The sequence below is a fragment of the Etheostoma cragini genome, chromosome 5 (genome assembly GCF_013103735.1).
Source record: "Etheostoma cragini isolate CJK2018 chromosome 5, CSU_Ecrag_1.0, whole genome shotgun sequence".
In the NCBI taxonomy this organism is placed as follows: Eukaryota; Metazoa; Chordata; class Actinopteri; order Perciformes; family Percidae; genus Etheostoma; species Etheostoma cragini.
The window spans coordinates 292,977-299,421 of NC_048411.1; the positions used below are offsets into that span (position 1 = coordinate 292,977).

Genomic DNA, 6,445 nt, shown 5'->3' on the forward strand with positions numbered 1-6,445 from the left:
CCCCCCCCCCCCCCCCCCCCCACTGCTCTGACAGCTCAGCTACACAGAGGGTTAGCCTAAGCTCGTCTTTTTTCTTCTATTTTATGGCTCCATGGTGGGAAATCAACAACAGGATCGATGTTATTTCCAAAATGAATCAAACAGCGGTGCTTACGCTCTCGTCTGCCACTCGCCAATATCCCTTTCTCTCAGATGAGATTGGAACAGAACGAGAATGTTTCTCTCATTGCTCAACTGTAAGAGATGTGTTGTAGATAACATTACCTAACAGCACCTCTACGTAGTCCGTTAGATTTCATAAACAGCACGCTGTCATGACATGTTAGGAAATGAGCGTGCTGTCTTAAAGCAGAGATCTCCAACAGGGGCTCCGAGACCCTTCGGGGTCTTTAGAGTTACTAGTTTATTGATAGAGTTAGTATAGAGTTAGTTTTTTGTTGTTCTTGATATTGTCGTTTTTTGTCAGAAATGAAAATATTAACAAAAATCCTACATATTTAAGTTAATAGGGCAATTGTCCAGCTTTTATTTACCTTCATAAAAGTGCTGGTTTTGCCGCTGACAGACTCAGTTTAATATTCAAAGTGTCTGACAACATTATAGAAAGGATTTCTGAGGAGGTCGACCTTTCTGCTAAAGATTAAGATCCTTTTTTTAAAAATAAAGAAATCTGCAACATTGCGTTTGCTAAACCCACCAGACTCCCTGTAAATAAACCTTTTAGCATTTTAGCATCGAGAAATAAACTTTATTCCTGTTTGACAGAAGCAAAATAAAACCATGAAAAGTATTTAAATAGCGTCTGGTGGGATTAGCGCTAGCGACCTCAGAGCTGTTTCTGGTAAAACAGAAAGGTCTCAGCGAGGTTCTAAGAAAGGATCATTCTATAATTTTGTCAGAAACTTTTAGTGGACCAGTGCCAGCTGTTTCCCCCCGTTTCCAGTCTTTATGCTAAGCCTAGCTAACTTGCTGCTGGTTGTAGCTTTATGTTTACCATAGAGACAGTGGGGGTAGAAGTATTCAGTATTCATATCCCTTACTTAAGTAAAATACTAATATCACAATGTTAAAAAAAACTAAATTAAAGTACTGGATGGAAAATGTTAGTTAAGTAAATGTAAGTAATCAAGGATCATCAGGAAAATTCAATCAAAGTATTAAAATTAAAAGTACTCAATGTAGCAAAATCCTCATATTTTAGAGACTGGAAACAATCCAAACCGTTGTGTCTTCAGCTGGACCTGTGGGCCGTTATCTTGTCGGGTAGTTTCATTTAAAATAAAACGTTGTATAAATTGCATGTGTTTTTTACAACAACCCAGAGTCTCTGCAGCCTTAACTGAAGTTTCATCTTATTGCATCTGAACAAATTGGCCCCTTTAAAAGGATTTTTTTTAAAACAAACTCCATGAATTTATTGCAAATACGTCTACCACGCTGAGGGAAGGTCCCAGAGCACTGGTGCCCAGAAGGCCAATACGTCAGCGCGGAGCGGCCCGGTCCAGCTCAGCAGGCTGGTCCAGATGGATGGCTCGCAGCTGTTGGCCCTACAACCTCTTCTCTCCGCACGACCATTAGGCCTCTCTGTCTGCAATTTCCTTGTTCTTCCTCCGCTCCCTCTGAAGTCCACACTGATCGCTTTCCCACACCCCCACAGCTCAGCGCCGCACCACACTGTACGTACACTGCAGCATGGTTTGGCCCGAGCACCCCCCCGGCACAGTCGCAGTACCAATTACCCTGTCCACCCACACACACACGCACACACAGGCATGCATACGTATAATCACACACACACACACACACACACACCTCCTCTAATAAATTTCACCATGAAGCCTAGCAGGCGGACGCCCATGAGGAAGACGTTTAAAAGGGAAATTTCTGCTACCAGGGGGAGATTAATGTTGCGGCCGGCACAGAGAGAGGCCAGCTGCGTAACTTGGTGCCGGTACCTCCTCTGGGACTCGGCAGCACCGTGAAGAGCAGGACATCCTAAACTCTCAAACAGTCATGGTAACAGATGATGCTGAGAAAAGAAGATCAGGGGAGAGAGGTGAATGAGAGTGGGCGTCCAAACCGTTAGAGTTAAGTCATGACCTATTGGTGTCCTGACATTGGCACTGGGCTACTGGAGCAGCAGGGTGCAACAGACTGGATGGATTTCTCCATTTACTTTCAAGTTGCCATAATCTGTGTCTTTTTAAAATAATACAACAAATCAAATGATGACTTATAATGCAAAACAGGTCAAAAAACCCACAGAGGATTGTCACAGAGTATCATGGCCCCACAACTTAACTGTTTTTGGGTTCACTGTCACAGCTCTCGGTATCATGGCAGCCAGCTGCTTTCAGCCCCCAAAGCTGTAAAACTCCTCGTGCTCAGAACATAATGGAGCATTTAGCAGCTAAAGAGCAAGTCATCAACTGTTAATTCAACCATTTGCTTGGCTAAGCAAAGCTAACTTGCTGCTGGTTGTAACTTTACAAATACTCTGTTACAAAAGTCCTGCATTGAAAATGTTAGTTAAATTAAAATATGTAAGTAATAAAGTATCAGGAAAATGTTCTTAAAGTATTAAAAGTAAAAGTACTCAATCCAGCAAAATCCTCATATTTTAGGGACTGGAAACAATCCAAACAGTTCTGTCAATCAACTAAGTGTTCAATCATCAAATCATGTCAGCTGGACCGAGGCCGTCATGTTGTTGTGTGTAAAAATCTATATTTGTAAAGTAACTAAAGCTAAATAAATACAGTGAAGTGAAAAGTGCAAAATATTTCTTTCTGAAATGTAGAGGAGTAGAAGTAGAAAGTGTCCTGAAAAGAAAAGACTCAGGTAAAGTACAAGTACCTCAAATTTGTGCTTAAGTACAGTACTTGAGTAAATGTGCTTAGTTCCATTCCACTACTGAGAACCAGAACCAAGCTTCAGCCAGGGGCTGTAGCCCCGCCCCTGGTTAGTAGCTCACTTGGTTGAGCGTGTGCCTCATATACAGAGGCTTAGTCCTTAACCTAGTGGCCCGGGTTTGAGACTGACTTGCAGCCCTTTGTTGTATGTCATCCCCCTCCCTTTCTTGCCTTCAGCTATCCTATCGAATAAAGCCCAGAAGATCCCCAAAAAATAAAGGTGGAGCAGTAGAAGGCCAAACTCAACCTGAGCTCACCCCAAGTCTGTGAGGTCCAGCTGAGTCCTGTTGGGTTAGGGTTACACGGGGGTACGAGTATGCAGCTCTGGAATGGAGGAGTGTGGGAGCTGGGAAGGAGAGTCCATCCAAATCTGGCATGTAGTCCAGCTGTGAGCTCATTCTCTGTGCATGCAAATGTACAAACACACACACACACACACACACTGTATATATCCACGTACTTTGTGTATACATGTTGAGTTGGGTTTATTCCAGCTGCAAGCTCAGCAGCAAGCAACATAGCTACGCCTGTGCCATGTGTGTGTGCGTGTGTGTGTGTGCGTGTGTGTGTTTGTGTGTGTGTGTGTGTTCATGTGTCACCAACCAATGATTAACGACCCAGCGCCCTGCTTTCTTCAACTTCCTTCCCCTCCAGCCGTGTCAGACACATCATCACGCGTCACCATAATGGATGCCGGCACATGGACGGGCTGCACAGCTCCTTCTCGGCCTCATGGAGACAAGCAGACCATAACATCCTCCACATGCAAATACACTCATGTAAAGCTGCTCTGGGAGCCTTTGCATGTCAGTAGCAGCATCATGTGACATCAGCAAACTGTGTCCTCCTCTGACCTGAAGTGGAGTTCAGCTTTTTGATGACTGACTTGTGTTTAAAGAGACCTTTTTTATGTTCTGACTTCAAGTTTTAAAGTTGGTATTACACTTGATTACTGTCCACACCTTGGACTTCAGCATTTTGGGAAATACGTTTATTTTGCTTTCGTAACACAAAACTACTTAGTTCCTTTCTCTTCTGTCATACAACTGTTCAGGACAAAGGATCCAAAGATAGGCAGGAGGAAAACAATATTTACACATGCATTTCAATTCCTTGATTGCAACCAAGGATTAAAAGACAGGCAGCGTCAGACCTACTGGTAAGACATAACTGCTGATTTGATTGTTACACATTGATATGTATCCATCTCTCCTAAACATCCCTGCTACAGCCACGTACGCTTGGGAAAACGTTAGAGAGACCGACAATAAGGAGGAATAGCAAACAACACATATGCAAGTGCACATGCACACAGACCCGGTGAAAACATATCATCCATCAAAAAAAATCACAGACGTCTCCAAATCCGTCATTTGTTTATGGAACGCCAAAGGGACGTGCTGCAAAAGGCAAGTGTGTGTTGGTGTGTGAGCATGTGTGTTCTGGACAGTCTGCTGACACGCTACAATGTGCTGTAAGTGTGTGCAAGAGAGAGACAGAAAAGAGGACAGGGAGAGAGAGAGAGAGAGAGAGAGAGATGGAGAGAGAGAATAAAGCATGAACTGTGGGGAAAAAGAGGCAGAAAAGAGAAAGAAAAGGGAACAGCAGAGAGAAAGAAAGCAAGCGGGTCTTGCATGTGTGTTGGTTCCCAGCCCTGTCAGGGCCCTGTCAGCCTGTGATTTATGGCACCGAGACTGGGAGCAGTCTTCGCTGCCAGCTCAGTATTGTTACAACTGACAGCTAATGAGGCCGGACGGGCTTTCAAGCACAGCACTTAACAGAGGCCTCCATCTTCACGAGTCACAAGCTCTCCTCTTTCTTTTCTCCCCTCTCTTTCTCTCTCCCATTTATTTCTTCTTCCAGGGTGGCAGCAGTGCGGCGAGCTGTACCACGAGATTTCCACGGGGTGCGGAGGGAATATAAGGCAGCCCGACAGAGATATATGGGCGACACTCTGTTACCTCTGTTACTCTGTTACAGCCGCACTTCCACTCTCTCTGTCTCCTGCTGCATGCTATTAAGCCAGAGGCTCAGCTCCTATAAATGAAGAAAAGAGAAGGTGAAATGCGCAACAGGAAAGCTACACCATCTACGTCTCTTCTCAAAACCCAAATATTCCACTCTATCTGCAATTACCCTGTCTGTCACGTAGTGTTTTTTAAAAGCCTGGAGCTCCATGTCTGTGATTATGTGACTGTGATCTGCATGAAGGTACATGAACTCTACAGCCTTGGCAGTGGTGTGTTTTACCTTCAACACCCCCTTGGCCCGGACTGCTTGGACCCTGTTCTATAATCACTCCCAGAGTCTCTGGCAGAGCTGCCCTCCCTCCCCGCCCTCCCCCCCTACCCCCCTCCCACGGCCCCTGGTTTCTTGTCAGTCGTGATTAATGGCACTAGGGCCCCGGCGAGGCTTCCACTGCCAGTTCTAGCGATGTTCCCTTGATACTTAATGAACTCTGACAAACTTCTTTTCCCTTGCTCTGTTGTTCCCTTTCCCTTCCACCAACCCCCCCTCTCCCAGTTTTAAATGCACGGCACAGAGCTGCCACCACAGCACCTAGGGGTTAGCTCTGGGCCATTGTGAATTTCTCAAGAGGCCAATGTCTAAAAATAAAAGCACCCAGCTATTTTTGTGTTAAGACCCTTAGTTGTGTATCACTTCCAGTGGCTGGTTACTGTTTGAAGTTTAATAAATTGACTTTTGGGGGGGTTTCGGTGATTATCCTATTTTTTTTTAATTGTAGATCGTGGTGTAATTTTCTTCATTTCAAATGTCAAACTTTCTGGCTGTTGCTTTTGCTGACAGCCCATTGTCCCCACTGTGAGTTAATGAAACAAACATCTGCTGCAAGGCAGCAGCGTATGGATCTAAGTGTCTAAAATGTTCATATCAGGCCAGGCCACGGTAGCAGGAGGACGCTGCCTTCTCGACTCATGAAAATGAAGCTGTTGCATCTCAGCTAGTCTGTGTCGCCATCTGCTGTTCACATTGGGACAGTGGGTGAAACACTTCCCTCATCCACGTTCAATTATTTACTGAAAGAAGTGAATACCATTAGGGCCATGGACATGCATGAGACTTTATAACACAGACAAAAATTAGATCACTATCACAATAATGACAAACACATGGAAAGTACTAAGGTAGTGGGCTATAAGTATTTTTTTGAATTGTGCTTTTTGGATGCTTTAATATAGACCTTGGTGGTCCCCTAATACTGTATCTGAAGTCTCTTTTATATAGACCTTAGTGGTCCCCTAATACTGTATCTGAAGTCTCTTTTATATACCCCTTGGTGGTCCCCTAATACTGTATCTGAAGTCTCTTTTATATAGACCTTAGTGGTCCCCTAATACTGTATCTGAAGTCTCTTTTATATAGACCTTAGTGGTCCCCTAATACTGTATCTGAAGTCTCTTTTATATAGACCTTGGTAGTCCCTAATACTGTAACTGAAGTCTCTTTTATATAGACCTTGGTGGTCCCTAATACTGTATCTGAAGTCTCTTTTATATAGACCTTGGTGGTCC

The 6,445-nt window shown here is 44.2% G+C and overlaps 1 long non-coding RNA gene across 1 annotated transcript in view; it reads left to right on the forward strand.

Annotated features, from left to right (window-relative positions):
- Positions 1 to 6,445, forward strand: part of LOC117944318 — a 16,751-nt gene that overhangs the window by 10,063 nt on the left and 243 nt on the right. The window contains exon 2 of the long non-coding RNA XR_004656547.1: positions 918 to 1,016. This is a non-coding gene — a long non-coding RNA (uncharacterized LOC117944318). The remainder of the gene's footprint in view (positions 1 to 917; positions 1,017 to 6,445) is intronic.